We start from the raw sequence: 22,615 nt of genomic DNA, 5'->3' as shown, positions 1-22,615 counted from the left end.
TGGCCAGAGCAATTAGGCAAGAAAAAGGAATAAAAGAAATCCAAATAGGAAACAAAGAAGTGAAACTCTCACTGTTTGCAGATGACATGATGTTATATATAGAAAACCCTAAAGAATCCATTTGAAAACTTTTAGAAATAATCAACAACTACAGCCAAGTGGCAGGGTATAAAATCAACTTACAGAAATCAGTTGCATTTCTATATAACAACAACAAACTAACAGAAAGAGAACTCAAGAAGACAATCCCATTTACAATTGCAACAAAAAGAATAAAATATCTAGGAGTAAATTTAACCAAGGAAGTGAAAGACCTATACAATGAAAACTATAAGACACTATTGAGTGAAATCAATGATGACACAAAGAAATGGAAAAATATTCCATGCACTTGGATTGGAAGAATAAACATAGTTAAAACGTCCATACTATCTTAAACAATCTACAGATTCAATGCAATCCCAATCAGAATCCCAAGGACATTCTTCACAGAAATAGAACAAAGAATCCTAACACTCATATGGGGCAACAAAAGACCCTGTACAGCTAAAGCTATCCTGAAAAAGAAGAACAAGGCTGGAGACGTCACAATCCCTGACTTCAAAACATACTACAAAGCAATAGTAATTAAAATAGCATGGTCCTGGTACAAAAACAGACACACAGATCAATGGAACAGAATTGAAAGTCCAGAAATAAAACCTCATATCTACAGGCAGCTAATCTTTGACAAAAGAGCTAAGGACATACAGTGGAGAAAGGAAAGTCTCTTCGATAAATGGTGCTGGGAAAACTGGACAGCCACGTGCAAAAGAATGAAAGTAGACCATCTTCTTTCGCCATACACAAAAATTAACTCAAAATGGATCAAAGACCTGAAGGTGAGACCTGAAACTATAAAACTCCTGGAGGAAAATATAGGTAGTACACTACTCGCCATCAGCCATTTGAATTCCATGTCTACTCAGACAAGGGAAACAAAAGAAAAAGTAAACAACTGGGACTTCATCAGATTAAAGAGCTTCTACAAGGCAAATGAAACCAGGATCAAAATGAATAGGGAACCCACCTGCTGGGAAAAAATATTGGCAAACCATATATCTGACAAGGGATTAACCTCCATAACATACAAAGAACTCACACAACTGAATAACAAAAAAACAAACAACCCAATCAAAAAATGGGCAGAGGAAATGAACAGACACGTCTCCAAAGAAGATATACAGATGGCCAATAGGCACATGAAAAGATGCTCAACATCACTAATGATCAGGGAAATGCAAATCAAAACAACACTAAGATATCATCTTACACCAATTAGAATGGCTATAATCACCAAGACAAAAAGCAACAAATGCTGAAGAGGCTGTGGAGAAATGGGAACCCTAACCCACTGCTGGTGGGAATGCAAACTGGTGCAGCCTCTATGGAAAACAGTAAGGAGATTCCTCAAAAATTAAAAATAGAAATACCTTATGATCCAACTACCCCACTACTAGGTATCTGCCCAACGAACCTGAAATCAACAATCCAAAGAGGCTTATGTACCCCTATGTTCATCACAGCATCACAATAATAAAAAAAAAAGTAAGACATTAAATCAGTAATAAAAAACTACCCACGAAGAAAATCCCAGGTCCAAATGGCTTCACTGGTGAGTTCTACCAAATATTTAAAGAAGAATTAATACCAATTCTTCACAAACTCTTCCAAAAAGTGGAAGAAGAGGGAAGACTACCCAACTCATTCTATGAGGCCGATAATATTCTGATACCAAAATCAAAGATATCACAAGAAAACTACCAACCAATATCTCTTCTGAATAGAGATGCAAAAATCCTCAACAAAATCCTAGCAAACTGAATTCAGCAACATATAAAGAGAATTATACACCATGACCAAGGGTTGATAATAAGTAAATCTATAGAGACAGATAGTAGATTAATGGTTGCCTAAGGCTGAGGGGATGCTGGAGGGAAATGGGGATGACCACTTAGAAATATATCGGTATGTGGTGACGAAAATTTTCAAAAAATGTTTTTGGAGTGATGAAAATGTTCTAAAATTGACATGGGGATGGTTGCACAACTCTATGAATATACTAAAAACCACTGAGTGTAAATGATTGAATACTATGCTATGTGAATTATATCTCAATAAAACTATTCTAACAAAAAGTGATGGTTCACATTAAATGAAGTAGAGATGCCAGAACTTCCATGGCAGACTGTAGAGAAAGAGATAAAAAGGCTCAGAGAAGTGGGCATGCTACCCTATGAAACCAGAAAACTCACTAGATGACTATTTTCCTTGAAAGGGTCCAAAGAACACTCTGCTTGTCAGAGATTAAGGAATGAGCAGGTGAGAGGAGTATCAGCCTCACTATGTCTGTCCTTGGTAGGCTGGGGCTGGCTCTAGAAGATAATGTTACAGAACTTGGCTCCCTAGCATCAATGGGGATAATAGGATCCCAGAAATGCAGAAGACAAGTGACAGCAAGGTAAAAGCAAAGTGAGAAAATTGCCAAAATAGCCAGCAGTGTCAGAATGGAAGCCAGGAAAACCTGACTGCAAAAGATTTATAGAAATGACTAATAGACCACTGTATTCCTAGGGGTAAGATAGTGAAGCAGCCTACAAGAGTGTCGCTTAATATTTTAACCAATAGATGAAGAACAAATAAACTGAAGGCTGAGATTAATGGCCCCAATAGAAAGTTATGATTCCTTGCCCAGTTTCCAGATCTGAGCCAGTTCTCAGACCCAGAATCCATCAATTAAAGGAGAAGCCATGTCCCCTGTTGAAGTACCCTGCAACACCATGGCTAGTGTGTACAGTAGTAATCCTCAAGTCCTTCACTAAAGGAGTCAGTGGCCATTTATCCATACACTGAAGAAAGGGAATATCCAGATATTTGCTAAGTCTGTTAGATACAGGGTCCAATTTGATACTAATTCTTGGGGAACCAAAGAACCATCATGGACTCCCATTACAGGAGAGGAATATGGGGACTAGGAAATAATTTGCATCCCATCTCAGGTCCACCCAAATCTCAGTGGATTCTCTGTGTCCACACATCTACTTTGTGGTCATTTCCCTGGTTTCCAAATATGTAATTGGAATGGACATGTTTAGCAGTTGCCAGAACCCTCACATTGGTTCTTCGACCTGTGGAGTAAATGCTTGGTAGTAAGACAGGCCAAGTAGAACCCACTGAAATAGCGTTCCAACCTCAGCCAGGATAGAAAATAAAAACAATATTGTATCTTGAGTGTAATGAAAGAGATTAACAGCACCCTCAAATATATAAAGGATGCAGGGGCAGAGGGTGGCCCCAACATATGAACGTTGCATTAACCACTCTGGTTCTTGCAAAAATTGGATGGATTATGGTAGATGATAGTGGACTACTGGAAATTTAACCCAATTAGCCTAATTGAAGCAGATGTGCTGAATGTGAAATGTTTAATAGAGCAGATTTACACAGCTTCTGGTACATGGTATAAGGCTATTGATGCCTAAAGTTATTCTTTAACTCAAGTTAGTTGTATAAACAAGTGGCTCAAACCCTCATGTCACCTACCACCTTCCTCATGTCATACCTTTGCCTTTTCCTCAGCTCTCACCTATGACCTAATGAGGAGTTCCTATGACCAGGTGACATGAGAAGAAAAATACCTCAACTTGGTTCACAAATGTATCAGTTCAGTGTGCTGGTGTGAGCCAAAAAAGGACTGCTGCCACACTACAGCACCATTCAGGGCTGACCAAAGACAGTGTTGAGGGAACTTCCTTCCAATGGACAGAACTTCAGGTGCTGCTCCTACTCATCCACTTTGTGTAGAGACAAAAGTGGCCTCAGGTAAAAATATGCACCAACTCACAAGCAGTAGTAATGGCTTAACTGGGAGGGTCCTGGAAGGAACAAGATTAGAAGATCACCGCCAAGAATATCTGGGAAGAGGCATATAGTAGACAAAAAGTGTTAGGATCTTTTCTATCAAGTGTTAATGCCCACCAGAAATTACCCACCATACAAGAGACACTAAAGAGTACAGGATGACTCAGCCAGTAGACATTAGCCAGCCTCTGTCCTTAGCCACCCCAGTGCTCGCACAACAGTCTCATGAAAGGAGTATGAATGGTTGCAGAGAGGCGTGGGTCTAACAGTACGGACTCCCTTTTACCAAGGCTGATATATTTACTGCCACAACTGAATGTCTGATCTTCCAGCAACAAATAAACTCCAGTGTGGTACCATCCCTTGAGGAAAACAACCAGCCACTTGGTGGCAATTGGATTACATTATTACTCTTCCATCCTGGAAGAATCAAGGATTGATCTTGATCTGGGTTGACTTGTATTCCAGGTATGAGTCTGCCCTTCCTCCCCAGTGTCTCACTCAGAACTCATATCCAAGGGCTCACATGGGTAAGATTTTCTAATATGGGACCCTACATAACAGTGCCCCACACTAAGAGACCTATTTTACAGCAAAGGCATGACCATGAAATCCACTGGTCCTACCCTATACGGCATCATGCAGAAGCTGCCAGCTGAGAGAACTGGAATGATCTCTTCAAGGCGCAGCTGTGGTACCACCTTGAAGATGACACTGTGCAAGGATGGGTGCTATCCTTTAGAATGTAGCATCCGCCAAGGTTTAAACTGACAGCTATTATATAGTGCTGTGTCTCCAATAGATGGAATAAGTAGGTCTCTGACAACCAGGGGTAGAAAAAGGAGTGACTACTCACCATCACTCCCAAGAACCCAATTGGGGTATTTATGCTTCCCACCCTCTCAATGGGTTCTGCAGGATTAGAAGTTTGGGTTCCCAGAAGAGGGTGCTTCAACCAAGGATCACAGTAAGAGTCTCATTAAACTTAAGAGCTATAGCTGTCACCTGTTCAATTTGGGCTCCTCATGCCAGTAGACCAGTGGGCAAAGGAAGGAGTTGCCATATGGACAGGGATAACTGATCCTGATCATCATGAGGAACACACCATGTGATCCATGCCTCCCATGGGGCAGCTCCTAGAATTCTGATGTCCATTTTTAATTGTAAATGAGCAGATACTGCAACCACAAATAATAAACGTCTAGAAGCCAAGGCTCAGACCCCTCAGGGATGAGGAAATAGGTCAAATCAACAGGCGAACCTAGACCAGCTGACGTGCTATCTGAGGTTGAGGAGAATCTAGAATGGATGGTAGAGGAGGAGGTGAGTTGTGGTCTTGGAACCAACTGCAGCAGGGAGGACTTTCATTTATACCACTACGGGTCCTAATCGTTTTCTTGTAATTTCCCTAGACATTGTGACCCAGAAGATGGAATGCACTTAATGTAAGAAGATAGTGGAACTGAGAGGTGCAAGGGATGGACTGCAACAGGTGCTTTTGGTGCCCCACCCAGATTCCCTTTCGCAGGCCCAAACACCTGTTCTCAGGTGCAGTGAGTGATGTTGCTTAAGACTCACAGCTGCCCTCTTCTCCAGAGAATGGCCTTCAGCTCATGGAAGCTGCTGGTGACCACTCAGCCAATTTTGAAGAACCAGGCTTCTCAAGGGCTATACAGAGCACAGTAAGCCCTGGCCTATAAATTGTGGAGACTCTTCTAAATTATAAAACAAGAGCTCTGAATGCTAGAACTCTGAATCATACTGCTTCTCTTCTCCTCTCCCCATCTCTCCTTGCCTCCTTCCTCCCTCTCACATTTCTCCTCTCTTCAATGTCTGTCCTCTTCTCCCCTTCCCCTCCACCTAGAAAGTTAGAAGTAAATATTTTATAACCTTATGATAGCAAAGGCCTTTCTAAACATAATGCAAATCCAGAAGCAACAAAGTAAAAGATGGATTGATCTGACAATTTATATTCGAAATTTTGGTACAGTAAAAACAACAACAGGGCCGGGCCCGTGGCTTAGCGGTTAAGTACGCATGCTCCGCTGCTGGCGGCTCGGGTTGGGATCCTGGGCGCACACCGACGCACCGCTTCTCCAGCCATGCTGAGGCCGTGTCCCACATACAGCAACTAGAAGGATGTGCAGCTATGACATACAACTATCTACTGGGGCTTTGGGGGAAAAATAAATAAATAAATAAATAAATGAAAAAAAAAAACAACAAATGGAAAGGTATTATTATCCATAGTATCTATAAAGAGGATTTCTAAATCAATAAGACAAGATCCATACACATGCTTTTCTGTGTGCTTTACTCTTCCTTCTTTCTGGAAGAAAATGACCTCAGCCACCTTAGGAGCCATGTAATGAACATGGTACAAACTCTGTCAGCCTGAATCCCTGAATGATTGTGTGGAGCAGATGTGCTGCCTCCCAACCTCCCCAACACACTGCTCCATTAGAACCACACTGGGCAGCTTATTAGAAAAAATAACCTCCTATTGTGTTGAGCCAGTGAAATTTTGGAATGTATTTGTTATAAGAAATATGTTACATATCTATGTTAAATATGTGAGAGAGAGATATATTCTTTCACCAACAGCCAGGGTCAAAACACTAACACACCTGGGAGAGGAGAAAAGCCAAGCTTTGCATTGTTATATTAAATTTGAGATTCAAGTTTTAACAGGATTGATTTTTAAAATACTGTAATGAGACTATTCTACTAACATAAACTACCCATAAAATCATAGATACGCCCAGAAATTTGTTCAGGGACCCACTATAAGTAGGGAAAAGGGGACAAACACAGCAGAGTTGGAGGCCGAAAACAGAAAAATATATATACAACATTTTCATGTGTTTTGAGAATGGACTGAATAAACTGTTTTACTGGTTTAGTGTAGCAAAGTTCAGAAGGTATAGTGCCCAGAAGAATATCAATAAGTTGTAGCCATATCTGCAAGAAGAAAATATAAAATGTGGAGGTAACATTGGAAATAACCCCTTCTTATTCTTGGAAGTGCTTGAGAGGGTCTTTGCAGGGGCTGGAGAGCCTGGTGAGCAGTTACAGCCAGAGCCTGGAAAATGTGCTGAGGAGACCCAGATCTAGATGCCCTGGAGGGTCCCTCCCTCCCACTGTTGTTAGCAGAGTAGGGAGCTGGGTCAGCAGGTCTGAATCTGCTCTTCAGAAAAATGGGCCAACGCAGCCACTGAGATCCAGGGACTGCCACTTTCTAACAAGCTCGGATCCTTGATCAGGGACCTGCTGTTGTATCATAGTAGCCCTGATGTCTCTGTCTTGCTGTCCCAGTAAATACACAGAGCATTTGGGGATGTCCTCACTCCTGGAACGCTGGCCATGGGAATACAGTCCACTGTGCCAGACTAAGCACACTCCTCCATGGGACAATGAGAATATGGGGATCAGTGTGTTTTGATCCTTCTCTGTTTATTAATATTTCCTGATATGTTTTACACATGCACCATGTGGCACTGTGGTGTGTGTGCCTGTGTTCTTTTGAATCACATTTCAGTTATATATTGAAGGGCTTCTCCAGGATTGTTCTGATTCCAGCTAGACCATGGATTAATCCCTATCCTGATGTAACAAAGGGGCAGTGAACAGCATTACAGCCTAAGGGCTGAAAAGTGGGCAGCATCAGACTGTTTTACATTTGTGAGCCGGAAAATTTAACTGCAAGACAGTGGGTACTGCAGCTGCCAGTAGGAAATATGATTGTTTTTAAAGAGAAAGGACTTTTTTCTTCGGTTTTGGGAGGACCAGACTCAGAAGAGTATAAGAGCAGAAGAACGGCTACAGCTGGAGGAAGCCGCCTCATCCAAGTTCAGAAGGCCTCAATAACAGAGTCCTCAGCTTTTTCCTCCTTCCTCTCTCCATCATCCCTGCACCTGCTCCAACAGTGGTGGCAGCAGTGTGGAGCTCACTGCCTTAAGAGAGCAACTGAGGTCCAGCATCACCATCAAAGGTAACAAGGAACCAGGATCTGCCCTTTAGATAAAAGAGGGAAATGAGTGTCCTCAAGGTTTTAAAGGAGGGCTGGTCCAGGAATGGGGTGTGGCCAATTCTGCAGCTCTTCTATATTCACCATGCCGAGTAGGGAGCAAGCTCAAGGCAGAATATATTAAATGATAGCATTTGCACCCTCCTATAGAGGTCTCAGAATGTCCAATGACCATGTCCTTATTGGTCCTTGAATGGAAACTTGGTAAAGTGAAGAGTTGCGGGGACTGGCAGGATAACATTGCAAATGTGTATCAGAAAATATCTTTTGAGATCACAGGAAACACAAAAGAGAGAGAAACAATTTAATACCATGAGAAAGCCATTCACCAAATTCAGAATACAGAACATTCTACAGGACAAATGACCTAGTTTCTCTAAGAAATCAAAGGCTAAAAGAAAGGGGTAGGCGGGGCTGGCATATTATAGAAGAGCAGAGACTAAAGAGACATAACAATCAATTGCCAAGTGTGGACCTTATCTGGATCCTGTTCCAGACAGACCAGCTGAAAAAGACACCTTGAAGATCACAAGGGACATATGAATATGCACTGAGTATTGAGTGAAATTAGGGAATTACTGTTCATCTTGTTAGGTATAATAATAGCATAGGGGCCAGCCCGGTGGTGCAAGTGGTTAAGTGTGCGCGCTCCACTGCAGCGGCCCAGGGTTCACTGGTTCGGATCCCAGGCGCACACCGACGCACCGCTTGGCAAGTCATGCTGTGGCGGCGTCCCATATAAAGTGGAGGAAGATGGGCACGGGTGTTAGCCCAGGGCCAGTCTTCCTCAGCAAAAAAAAGAGGAGGATTGGCAGATGTTCGCACAGGGCTGATCTTCCTCACAAAAAAAAAAAAAAAATAGCATAATTGTTATGTTAAAAAAAATAACCCTTATCTGTGACAAGTGTACACTAACCTATTTAACTTCCAAATTATATGTGAAGGATTTGCTTCTAAAGTAATCCAGGAATGAATCCACACTGACATAAATAAATGATTGATTGCATATATACATATATATAAAATAGAAGAGAGGAGACAAAATCTTCTATGCAGAAAAATTCTAAATAATTTATATTTCTACTCTGTAGAGAGGAGAAGAGAGAGAGTACTCAAGGAGAGAGAGCATAACTCCCCGCTCCGTAACTGTAGGCTGTGCATAGTGACTTCCTTCCAAAGATACATTATGGAAAGGGAGGGAGAATAATTTTGCAATGGAGAAACCTGATGACACGACCTCAGTCAGGTGATCAGGGGCAACATCAATAGTGATAAATCATGTTGACAGTATACACCCTTGATATGATGTAGTGAAAGTGGTACTTCACCTCTGTGGTTTTCATCCCCCAAACCCATAACCCCAGTCTTATTATGAAAAAAAAAAAAATCACCAAATTCCAGTGGAGGCACATTCCACAAAATACCTAACCTGTACTCCTCAATACTGTCAAGGTCATCAGAATCAAGGAAAGTCTCAAATTGTCACAGCCAAGAGGACCCTGAGGAGACATGACAACTAGATGTAATATGGTGTCCTGGATGGGATCCTGGAACAGAAAAGAATATTAGGTAAAAACTAAGGAAATATGAATAATTTACGGACTGTAGTTAATTATAATGCAGCAATATTGGTTTGTTAATTGTAACAAATGAACCATACTAATGTTAGATGTTGATAATACTGGAAACTGGGTGTGGGGTATATGGGAACTCTCTGTACTATCTTCTCAATTTTTCTGTAAATCTAAAACTATCCTAAAAATAAAATCTATTTAAAATAAATACTCCTGGGGGAAAAAACTGGAAGAAATAGATGAAACATGATAGGGGGAATGTTGATAATTATTGAAGGTGATGATGGGTAATGTGGAGTCATTATACAATTCTCTCTACTTTTGTGTATTTGAAAATTTCCATAACAAAAAGTTTGAAAAAGATATATAGAGATAAGTACAAGAAGAAACTGTTTAAAGCATCAAAAGTGGCTGCTTTTTTTATTTTGGTAAAACATACATAACATAAAATATACCATTTTAACCATTTTTTAAGTGTACAGTTCTGCGACAGTAAATACATTCACATTGAGCAATCATCACCATCCTCCATCTCCAGAATTTTTTCATCTTCCCAAACTGAAACTCTGTACCCGTTAAACAATGACACCTCATTCCTCCCTCCCACCAGCTTCTGGTAACCACCATTCTACTTTCTGTCTCTATGAATTTGACTACTCTAGTTACATCGTATAAGTGGAATCATACAATATTTGTCCTTTTGTGTCTGGCCTATTTCACTTAGCATAATGTCTTCAAGGTTCATCCATGATGTAGCATATATCATAGTTTCCTTCTTTTTAAGGTTGAAAAACATTCCATTGTATGTAAAACACCTTTTGTTTATCCATTCATCTGTTGATGGACATTTAGGTTGTTTCTACTCTTTGGTAATTGTGAATAATTCTGCTATGAATGTAGGTCTACAAATATCTGGTCCCTGTTTTCACTTCTTTAGGGTTTCTGCACAGAAGTGGAAACGCTGGATCATATGGCAATTCTGTGTAATGTTCTGAGAAATCAAAAGTGGTTGCACCTGATGGTGCTCAGGGCAAGCTACCCCAGGAGGCACCACTCTGGTATGCAGATTATTTCGAGCTGAAGACAATAAGGACTCAGAGAACTCAGGAAGAATATTTGAGTTTCCCCTCCCAAACTGCCTAAAGAATTTAAAACAAAAGATCTGCTTCAGGAAGGAGTTATTATCATGATGGCTGTAAAGATAATGTAGGATAGAGGTTACAATAGGAAAGGCACCAAGCCCCTTTTATCAAAAACTCTGTCTCTCCCTGACCACATCATCTATAGATGACCCTGAAAAGAACTGTCTTCCTGCCCTCTGAAGTCCCAGACCACTACCCACCTCCAACACGCTCCTCACCTTTAGCTGCAATACTTAAGCAAGCAGCTTAGACAGAGGGACGAGTTGCTCATTTCTGAGTTTCTCCCATGTATACATGTTATTAAACTTGGTATTATTTCCTCCTGCTAACCTGTCTTGTTAATTATTTGGCCAGCCATAAGAACCTTAAGGAAAAGGGCAGAGGGAGATTCTCTCCCTCTCCCGACACACCTAAGGAATAGAAATCCCAGTAAGGAGGGTTGAGGCAGGGACCTATTCCTGTCCCTGAACGCTTCAAGTTTTCATTATAAGCTTTGTAGAACTATTTTTAAATGATACATGATGAAAATGAAAATAAAGTGCACAATAAGCCTCATTTATGGGCCGGCCCCGTGGCTTAGCGGTTAAGTGCGCGCGCTCCGCTGCTGGTGGCCTGGGTTCGGATCCCAGGCGCGCACCGACACACCGCTTCTCCGGCCATGCTGAGGCCGCATCCCACATACAGCAACTAGAAGGATGTACAGCTATGACATACAACTATCTACTGGGGCTTTGGGGGAAAAAAATAAATAAATAAAAATTAAAAAAAAAAAAAAAAAAGCCTCATTTGTGCTGGGCACTGGAGATACAGGGAGGGAGCCCAGAGTCCTCTGGGGAAGAAGCTGGTTACAGAACAGTGTGAGCACAGGTGCCATGCAGAGGGGTCTCCAGGTGCAAATGTGCATAGAAGTAGACAACTAGGGAGATGCTTTACAATGACATGCAGAGGTGCCCTAGAGGAGGTGGTGCTTGGAATGGAGGGGAGAGAGATGACATTATAATTTGGAGAACTGGCAGTTTAAGCTCAGGAATGATGACAACAATGAAATTCTAGAATTACATTATGCAATTCGCCTGTCTCAGAACTAACACTTGAAAATCTTGCCTTCTTTATGTCCTTCGAATTTGGCCTTAAATTTAGCTTCTTTATCTTCCTTGGTCTGAGTCTCAATTCTAAAACTGGTTGTGATTCCAGAGTAGGAGTTTCTCTGACTTCTTTCCTCTGAAATCCCAGAGCCTGAAATTTCCCATCAGTCCCAAAGAAGACCAGACTCAGGAGAAAACCCAGGAACCCTGAATCCCAGCAGGTGAGGCTGAAGGCCATGGGGTGCTAAACCAGTTCTAAAAGAACCCATCCGCCTCCCATACTCTAAGAGCTTGATGAAATGCTCAGCATGCCTATGGGAATACAGGTGTCTTCATAAAGGATAATACATCCTGGCAATTTCATACAAGAAAAGCTTTAGAGAAAGGCGTGTCTTGGTGAAACTATGCAAACTAACCTGTGGCCAAAAACAATCCAGAAAATGTATTAGACTCTTTAGATTTCTCAAAATTATGAAATCTTAAAATTTGGATATTGATGGGAAAACATTATATAATTGAATGGCTAAATGTACGGTATGCCAATCAGCCAAAAATATTGCATACATTTAATTTTTTCCTTCAAAAGCTATTAAAAAACTAAGTGCAGCTTAGAAGTGATGAAAGCGCTGACATATTTTGAAGACTTTCCAAGCGCCAGGTGCCAGGCAGTCAGCTGTTCAAACCAGGCTGGAGAAGCGCAGACTCCTCATGGAACCCAAGGGCAAATGACTCTGCATTCCTTGTCTACCAGAGAGGTTGCTCCTCTAGATGTCAACCTCCACAGTCCCTGCCATCAGACAGGTGATGAGGAAGAGGTCACCAGCAATGTTTCTGATCCTGGCTAAGATGAAGAGGGGATTTGGTTTGCAAAGAAGACAGGAAGTGAAGAAACAAAGACTCCCAGATCTAACACCTGATGAGCCCAAACACTCCCCCAGGGAAGCCTCATGGCTAGAAAGATGAGGAAGGTAACAGTCTCCAATCTCTGTGCTGCCCCATGTAGCCAAGCTCTCCCTTACTCCAACTTAGAATAATGTCCCAGGGAGCCCACAGTGGTGAACACTGTAAATATGTCTTTGCTCATCTCCAGAACAGATCACCATGGCCACCCACTCCTGGGAAGTCCTATTCTCTGTCTGTGTATTAGTTAGGATATTAATTCAGGTGTGTTCATCAGATACTCCAACAACAGTGCTCTAAACAGGACAGAAGCTTGTACATGTCTCACAGGACAGTGAGGCAGGTGGTCCAGGGCTGCTAGGGTGACTCTGCACCACGAGGTTCTCCAGGCATCCAGGTTCCTATCACCTTCCTTCTCTGCTGTCCCTGGGATGTTGCCTTTATTTGCATGAATCAAAGTACCTGAGACCATGTCCATGGGCCACGAGCAGGACAGGGAAAGCAAGGAAGGAGGAGAAGCGAAGCCCTTCAAGGGCAAAACCTACAACTTCACATCTGCTTCATCATATTGGCCAGAACTTAGTCACATGGACATAGCTAGTCTCAAGGGAGGCTGGAGAGTGAATGTAGTTTTTAATCTGTGTGGCCCTGTGCCCAAATAAAATTCTATTACTATGGAATAAGGATGATTTTTGCTACACTCTGTAAAATTTTTAAATTCATAGCACCAGAATTATCATTATGAATATCTTAAACTGAACCAGATTTGTACTTAGAAAATGGAATAATCTCAGAATATATTAATTGAAAACAAAGGCACAGGGCCAGCCCAGTGGCATAGTGGTTAAGTTCACACACTCTGCTTTGGTGACCCAGGGTTCGCGGGTTTGGATCCCAGGCGAGGACATACACACCGCTCATCAAACCATGCTGTGACAGCATCCCACATACAAAATAGAGGAAGACTGGCACAGATGTTAGCTCAGGTACAATCTTCCTCACACACAAAAAGAAATTGCAATTTGGGAACATTAAAAAAAAGCCCATTTTTTTAAAAAGTTGATTCTTTTAAACTGGTGGGAAAACATTCTATGGATTATGACTTAACTAACAGTTAAACAGGAGGCTCACCATGGTCCCTGACACTGATATTTGCTGTATGCATGAACAAATGTCATTCTCCCATCTTTTGAAGTGCACACATATCGTCGTGGCGTCAAAATCTGAAATGCACTGGGAATTTGGAAGTGTTTGCCTCCCATTTGCTCCATAAAGATAAATTTACACACTCTTTTCTAGGGCCAAATAGAGAGAAAATCAGCAGGGAAAATGCTAATGTGCTAACAGGCTGGAGAACAGAGTGAATGCACAGCTCCAAGTATATGTGGCTAAACCGGTTTATTCTGACCCAAAAAAAAAAAAGGAAATGAAAGAAAACATGACTCTGGTCATGGAGCCGGATTGGCCGTCCACTCGGCTAAGCAACCAGACCGTCCTCCGGGCCTAGCTTACTTCTGGCTCTGGAGACAAGAATGGATCGGTGCCTGAGCTGGACACGGGAAGGCGAGGAAGACCCACGAGGAAGGGGCCAATGGAGGGTCAAGCAAGCAGGGGGATCAGGCCTGGAGGGAGGACACAGCGAACTTCACCCTCCTCCCGAGCCCGCCCGGCGGCCCGGCCCCGTCCTGCTCTCGACCCGGCGGCCGCGTTTGGTCGCGCGGACCCCGGGGCGCGTGTGGCCGCTGCTTTGCTGCATTTCTCATGGACGCCCCCTACTCACCGGCCGCGAGCTCCGGACCGCGAATCCGGGGCTGGGGTCGCTTCTCTCCCGCGGCGGTCAGTTCCGGGTCGCGATACCCCGCGAGAACCCAGCGCGACAGCGCGTCCCCGCCGCTAATCTCCCGGCGCTTCCGAGCCCCCATCGAGATCCCCCCGATCCAGCGCCCGGATTGGCCCCTGCTGAACTCCGCCCCCCAATGGGAACCTTAGTCTCCTTCACGTCACCGATCACCGGGCCAATCCCTGGGCCGCGGCGGGGGGTGGGGGCGGCAGGGGTCGAGAAAAGGAAACCGAAATCAGACGGAGCCGAGGCGGCGCGGGAGCGGCGGCCAGAGTTCGTCGCGTAGTGCGAGCTCCTGGATTACAAGGTGGGAGGGAGTCTAGTTCTGAGACCTAATGACACCCCATTGTAGGACTCTGGGATGCCAGTATCCCCTCCCCTCCTCCCGATTCCCGTCTCCGGTTGGATCAGCGTCGGAGGGCGACGCAAGTGGCGCTCGCCAGATGCTCAACATTAAACAGGACTCCCTGCCCCCAACGTGGCCCAGATTTGTTTCCTGGACCAGGCAGGATCTTAGCAAGCAAATATTCTCAGGGGGCTGTTTGCAAAATTAACCACCATTGCCGAAGCACCTACGATGAGTAAGGCGCTTTACATAAAATACCCTTAAAGCAGGCAGGCATTATTGTCCCCATTCGACAGAAGGGAAAATTGAGGTTCCAAGAGCTAAGGGGCCTGGGCCCGGTTCACTGGGCTTGTTTCCCTCCTCGGGGCTGGATTCAGAAACCACAGAGCCCGCAAAGCGGGCCGAGACTCGGTTCCCAGGGTCCTCGGTGGGGAGGTGTCCTGGAGGCTCCCGCGCGTCCCCGCCGCCCGTGGCCCCGGTAGCTGACGGCGCCGAAGCGGCCCCAGTTGCCCACCTGCGCCCGCTTCCTGCTCTGCCTGCGGCCGCCCCACGTGGTTCGGTCGCGGGCCCCCGTGTGCAGCCGTTGCTGAGTCCCAGGAACCATCGCATGAAAGTCCCCCAGTCTCCCGGAGCCAGCGGGCCTGCCGCCGCCTTCAGCCCCTGCGCGGGGCTGGGAAGGGCGGCAAAAGTTCTCCTGGTCAGCCTGTTCCCTGCCCCTAAAGGCGGACAGATCAAGGTGGGGACACAGGTCGCCCGCCTGGCGGGGGTAAGGGAGTAGGTTACAGGTGTTGAGGGGTATTCATGACAGGGTGAGCTCGGGGTCTTAAACCCTAAAACGTGCCCGGCCTCCAGCCCTCCCCCGCAGGGGGTGGAGAAACTTGAGGCTAATACTCGGGGTTTAAGATAGAGGGGGTGGGGTATTCAGAAGAAATCCACGCCCATATTTTACATCCCTGTCCTCTACCCCACGCCCCGCCGGCTTTTCTCCCTTTGTCCTCCGGTGTGACTCTCGAAGCCCCTCTCCTCTGGGCGGGAGGGGTGTGGGCCTCACCTGTTGGCCACGACTCTGTGGGCCTGGGCTCTGGGTGTGGTCTCAGCACATCCCAGACCCTCCAGCCACGTGCTCTTTTAGTTGATGTGGAAGAAAGCGTGTTTAAATGCTCCTCAAATGATTTCGTTCTCTCCCTGTCCCTAGGAAGTACTTGCCCCACCCACAGGCGTCCTCCAACCTTAGAGGTCCCTTTCCCTGGCTTAAAATTCTCCGATATCTTCCCAGCCCGGTTAGAGAAGGCTTCTGCAGGGCCTGGGGGGCCGACATGACTGCCCTCCTTGTCTCTCTGACCTCCCTCTTGCCACTTCTCCCTCAGTCCCTGTGCTTTGTCCCCTCTGCCCTAGCCCTTTGCATCGCTGCCACCTTCCTATCCGTCGTGTCTCTGCTCTCAATTGGCATCTCAGAAAGGCCTTCCTCCACCACCCAGCCTAAATCAGTTCCCTATAATGCAGCATTCTGTCTCACTTTCTTCATGTGTTTGTCATCATTTGAAAGCATCTTGTTCATTGCTTTGTCAATATATTTATTTTTCACCACCACCACCACCAATGTAAGCCCCATGAGATTGGCAACACACCTGTCTTCCATGCACATGGCTGTCACTCAATAAATGTAATGTTGAATGATTGAGCTCTGCTTGGGCATTTCTGGAAGTTTTCTGAAGCCTTATGGCCCTGCTTGGCTGCAGTATGTCCTACACTCCTGTCTTACACCCCACTACACCTCGGTTGATGCAGCTTCTCAAGTCCCAGTAAGGGTAATGGAAATGATGGCTCCAAGGCTTACTGTGTGCTCAGAGCAGTGTTGTAGCAGCACACAGTGGTACCTGCCTGGTGCTCAGACTCACTGGCCCCCAAGGTTCTGAGAGCAGAGTCAAAATTCCTTCCTCCAGCTCTCTAGCACAGTGTTCATACCAGATGGTGACCAGACCAGTATACGGGGCTGGTTGGGAGTTTGGCTTTGGAGTAATGTCTCTGCTCGGCTTTACATGACCTGGAATCCTCCTTTCTGCCGCATTCTGTGTGACTTTGGGGGGTTGCTCAGCCTGTGTGCCACAGGTCCTTTCTCCACAAAATGGACATGGTAATTATATCTACTTCATACATTGTTGTGAGGATTAAATGAGCTAATACATGTAAAGCCTTTGAAACAGTGAATAAGTATTGACTAGACCAAAGGGTGTGATAGAATTACTTCTGTTTGAAATGAGAATTATAAATCAAGCAGATTTAGTGGGTATGTTTCTGGAGCAGCTCTAGTTTAACCTAAGGAACAAATAGGGCTGCCCTCTCCAAATGACTTTGCATAGTGTAAGTTTATTGAGTTAAAATATGGCATTCAGAAATCTCAAGGTCACAAGAATGTTAGAGAGCTTGGAAAGAGGCCTCCAAACAAAAATAGTTAAAAATATGAAGCTCCCATTGGTAAAGATGCAAAGAATTTGTTTGAATCTTTCATGTGAAGGATGCCTTGGAATCAGGGCCAGAATGAATGACTGTCTCTAAAGGAAAAGCTAAAAGTTACATGAATTAAACTGAGTTTTAAGCCTGTATTTTTTTTTTTTTTAATGGAGAGGTTCTTTTTTTGTGTGTGAGGAAGACCAGCTCTGAGCTAACATCTATTGCCAATCCTCCTCCTTTTTTTCCCTTTTTCTCCCCAAAGCCCCAGTAGATAGTTGTATGTCATAGTTGCACATCCTTCTAGTTGCTGTATGTGGGACGCAGCCTCAGCATGGCCAGAGAAGCGGTGCTACGGTGCGCACCCGGGATCCGAACCTGGGCCGCCAGTAGCAGAGCACGTGCACTTAACCGCTAAGCCACGGGGCCGGCCCTAAGCCTGTGTTTGTTTTCTAGCAAATTTATTTTATTTTATTTATTTTAATATTTATTTATTTATTTTAACTAATAAAAAAATAATTGTGTGCTACTAAGAACTAACTGCTTTTGTGCTAAGACTTTGCTGCAGGCTAAAAAATAACAGTCTTTATCCCTTTTAAAAGGAAAAAAGGGCATTTTGAATGCTAACAGGATTAACTGCTGGGTTTTGAACAGAAAGAAGGCGTAGGCTGAGCCAGTCTCTTATATGACATGGGTTGTCCTTTGAAATACTTTATATTCCAAATTTAGGGACTTTTATATAAATGTCTTTTAGTTCAAAAGTTAGTAAAAATATATTGTATAGTAAACAATGAGAAATTCAACTTTTAGCTTTAAAATTAAGAATTGTAAGCCTTATGTGGTGATGGTGCAATTACCCCAGAATGTGAGAATGGAATACTATTGTTACCGAGCAATGGGCTCGCTGCAGTCAGAACCATTTAATCATGAGTTAGGGATCGAGAAATGAAGTTTAATTCGATTACCCAGCATAACCGGGAAGATGGTAGACTAATATCTCAAAAAAACCATCTTCAAAGATTACAGAATCTTGAGGCAGTTATATAGGGAAAATGGGCAGTGAGGAGAGGTTCTAGGGATGTTGGTCTCCAGGCATGATGGATTCCAGGCATTACATTGTTCCATTCTTCTGTCAGCTGTGATGGATACCTCGTAGGTGTGTTTCCCACCTGTGGTCAGCCTGTTCCTGCAGAGAAACTCATAGAACAAGGTTTTTAATTTATCAAGCTATTGGGGAGTACATACATAAGTGGAGGCCATAAATCAGGAGAGCATGGTAATTTTTTGGAGTATGTGCAGAGCAGCGAGTAGTCACGCAGAGGAGGGGCTGGGGCCATTTAGTGTAACAAGATGGCTTCGCTTATGCACACTTAGACTATCATGACATATTTTTAAAAATTATTATGAAATTTTTCAAATCCACACAAAAGTAGAGAAAATATCATGAACCACTTAGTTTCAATGATTATCAACATGTAATGTTTCATCTATTCCTTCCCTCCACTTTTTTTGTGTGTGTGTGTGAGGAAGATCAGCCCTGAGCTAACATCCATGCTAATCCTCCTCCTTTTGCTGAGGAAGACCAGCTCTGAGCTAACATCTGTTGCCAATCCTCCTCCTTTTTTTCCCTTTTTCTCCCCAAAGCCCCAGTAGGTAGTTGTATATCATAGTTGCACATCCTTCTGGTTGCTGTATATGGGTCGTGGCCTAAGCACGGCCGGAGATGCGGTGCGTCAGTGCGCGCCCGGGATCTGAACCGGGGCCGCCAGTAGCGGAGCACGTGCCCTTAACCGCTAAGCCACGGGACCGGCCCACTCCACTTTTTTTTTTAACTGGAGTATTTTAAAGCAAATCACAGACATATTTTACTTTACCTGTAAGTACTTCCATATGGTTTTCTAACAGATAGGGACTTTGCTTACACAAGCAAAATGTAATTATCGCACCAAGCAAATAATTCATATAATTATTCAATATTTTCATATCATTTAGTACCCAGACCATGTTCAAATCCCCTGGTCTTCTCAAAGATGTCTTTTTACAGTTGAGTTTTTTGAACTGATACCAGCTCGACACAAGGTTGACATAAGGGAAGACATATTATAGAAAAGAAACCATATTGTAACTTAGAATGACCTCTGACTAACTGACATGCTCTATGGGTTTTATGGTCCCTCCCAGCTGCTATGAGTTGATAACTTTGTTCTTTTGAATTTCTTAGGAATGTGATGACCCCCGGGGCAGAGAGTCTATGCTGATAGCCAACATCAATGATAACTGAAAGATCAGGGTATAGAACGTTGCTCCAGTCTCTGATGCATATCCAGTAAAACAAAAGACTATCAGGAACTAAGACAAGATGTCTGCCTCCATCTGGAGATCAGATGGATGCCCCCATCTTGAGACAAGATGCCTCCCCCATCCGGAGACCAGCCGCCTATATAACTGGCCTGTAGTCTTTGTTCTGTAAGATGGTGCTTTCGGACATTAGTCAGCCATCTTCCCCTTGCTAGCAAGCTAGAATAAACTGCCCTTTCTCTGCCACCATCTTGCCTCTTGATGATTGGCTTTTGTCTCGCAGCGAGCAGATCATGCCCTTTGTGCAGCAACAGAATCAAGATGCAAACAAGGTCCACACCATTAAGAAAAAAAAATTCCAAACTTGGAAATAGGTAAAATGATGACTGTATGTCCCTTTTGTCTGACACTGGAGCATTTTCCAACAGGTCCACAAAAGAATTATCAAATTCTCTAGGGTAACTTTGCTTTGACTTAACTAGTTTAGGGTACTTAGAGTACTCTTTAAGGGTAGATGTTAATTTATGGAAAAGTGATATAGACACAAATGATTCTAGGTCGATAGCAATGTAAAAGAATATTGTTCAGTAGAGATTAAAAGATGTACATCCAGTGCCCATGTATATTCAGTCTTTTGAATTTTCTTTGAACTAGTTCTCTTTTAACACATCTTTGATATACTCTTTTTTATATTTGTATAGGAACATGTTTTTAACTTTTTGAAAATTATCTTTTGAAATATATTGCATTTTAGTATTATCTCTCTTAATCCTTTTCTTATCTATAGCAATCCACCCTCCCTTTATTTTCATACTATTGATTTGTTGGAGAAACCAGTTCATTTACCCTATAAAATGTTCCACATTTTGGATTTGTCTGGTTTCCTCTGTCATAATTGACTATAGTGAAGCCATTTTAAAATGGAATTGGAGCTGCCTTTCTGGAGAAACTGCCTTGCTGTCTTGAACCGTGGACTAGGCCAAACCTTTGGAGTGGGCCAACATAAATAAATACTAATCAGCTTTCTGTCACTATAGATTGGTTTGCATTTTCTAGAATTTTTTATAAATAGACTAATAGTGTGTACTCCATATTTGTCTGTCTTCTTTCATTCAACGTAATTATTTTGTGATTCATCCATGTTGTTGACCTTATCAACAGTCTGTCCCTTTTTATTGCTGTAGAGTATTCTGTTGTACGAATGTACCACAATGTGTCTATCCATTCACATGTTGATGGAAATTTCAGTTGTTTCCAGTATTGGCTGCTCCTTGTTGTATTTAGCAAGATATTATAAGAAAGCATGAACACAGGCAAGAAGAGACCAGATTGCAAGCACAGATTGAAGGGAATAGAATGAGTCCAGATATGTGGGTCTTTACAAGGTTGGGAAATCCACCTGCTTTTGTACATCAAGTAGTAGGAGATAAGGCTTTAGTTGCTTGTGGCGAGCAGAATAACGACCCCTCGAAGAGGTCCACATTCTAATCCCCAGGACTTGTGAATATGTTACCTTACACGGCAAAGGGGACTTTGAAGATGCGATTAAAATTAAAGACCTGAGATGGGGAGATGATCTTGGTGGGCCCAATTGAATCACTTGAATCCTTAGAGGCAGACAACCTTTCCCAGCTGTGGTCAGAGAGAGAGATGTGATGATGGGAAGAAGGGTCAGAGAGACACGATATTGCTGCCTTTGAAGATGGAGGAAGGGGCCATGAGCCAAGGAATACAGGTAGCCTCTAGAAGCTGAAAAAGGCAAGGAAATGGATTTTCCCCTAGAGCCTCCAGAAAGGGACGCAGCCCTGCTGACACCTTCATTTTACTTTAATGAGACTAGCATTGGACTTCTGACTTACAGAATTGTAAGATGACAAATTTGTGTTCTTTTAAGCCACTAAGTTTGTGGTAATTTGTTAGGGCAGCAATAGAAAGCTAATACATGCTCAAAGCCTTTCCCCAAGGCCTTTTATTAATCCAAGCAAAGAGATACAGGCCTGAGGAAAAGATTAGATTAAGAGTGTTCTCTTCCCACCCAAGGTTGCTCCCATAATGTTGAGAGAGAGGTATGAATCATTCAAGAAAGTATAGAACTAAAACAGACTTAAGAACCAGACCTAGACAAGAACTTCGGTTGTGGTTATTGACACTAGAAGCAAATAGAGAAGAAGCCCTCTTAGTTTTTGAGGGGATTGTTTTGCCAAAGAAACTTTGAGCCTTACCTGAAAAAGCCTGTGGCTAAGTCTTAAAATAAATTGCAAGCCCCCAAACTTCATCAACAGAAGAAAGGCTGCAAACCTGTACAGAGCAATCCTAAAAAAATGGATACTCCTCAATTCCTCTTATATTGGGCATGGTGGATAACGGAGAAGGAAGAATCTTCCAGAAAGCAAAGTGAGGAGTCACACAGTATGACAGACAAGGAAGTTCCTCCCATAGGGAGCACCAGGGACAGCCAGTTGTGCTAATAAAGAACTTCCTCCCCTGATAGGGTAAGGAGTATTTCAGAGTCCCACCCAGCAAGATTTAATTGTCTTTATAGACCAATGACTGCTGTGTGTTTCCCTTTGCTTAATGAGGGTTTATGGCTATGATCCTGTACTTGTTCCACCATTGCATATTGTCTGTGTGTCTGTCAAGGGGGGAGTAGATAATCTGGGCTTTATTACTTTATGAATCACTGGTCCAAAAGAACCCACATGTGAGTCCAACAGAGATACATAAACGTCGCTTCAAGATCCTGGGTTTTGAGCTGGATGTCATAACTGAATGAAACTTAGATGTCCCTCTAAGGATGAGGTGAGTTCTTTTCTAAATGGAGAAAGAAGAGTATGTGTGAATTTTTGGTGACCAGAGGTAGACTGTGTAAAGACTTCTAACTGTCCACCAGAATCCATTCTTTCTTCTTCCATATGAATAGAGCTGTAGCTGAGACATGGCTGCACACAGATTACATTTCCCAGCCCCCTTTGCAGCTCTCAGCTAGATGTAACCATGTGATGAAGGTCTTGACAAAGGGATGTGAGTTGTGATAAGTGAAATGTTCACCACACAA

At 43.4% G+C, this 22,615-nt stretch overlaps 1 pseudogene; it reads left to right on the top strand.

Annotated features, from left to right (window-relative positions):
* Nucleotides 1–15,421: 15,421 nt before the first annotated feature.
* The window catches only part of LOC147915662 (tripartite motif-containing protein 26-like), a 48,043-nt pseudogene continuing 40,849 nt past the window's right edge, over nucleotides 15,422–22,615 (top strand).

Source organism: Ceratotherium simum, chromosome 13 (genome assembly GCF_057802395.1).
Source record: "Ceratotherium simum simum isolate JZ-2026a chromosome 13, ASM5780239v1, whole genome shotgun sequence".
NCBI classification, from domain to species: domain Eukaryota; kingdom Metazoa; phylum Chordata; class Mammalia; order Perissodactyla; family Rhinocerotidae; genus Ceratotherium; species Ceratotherium simum.
The sequence above is the reverse complement of the archived record's forward strand: the minus strand, read 5'-3'. Positions and strand labels throughout refer to the sequence as shown.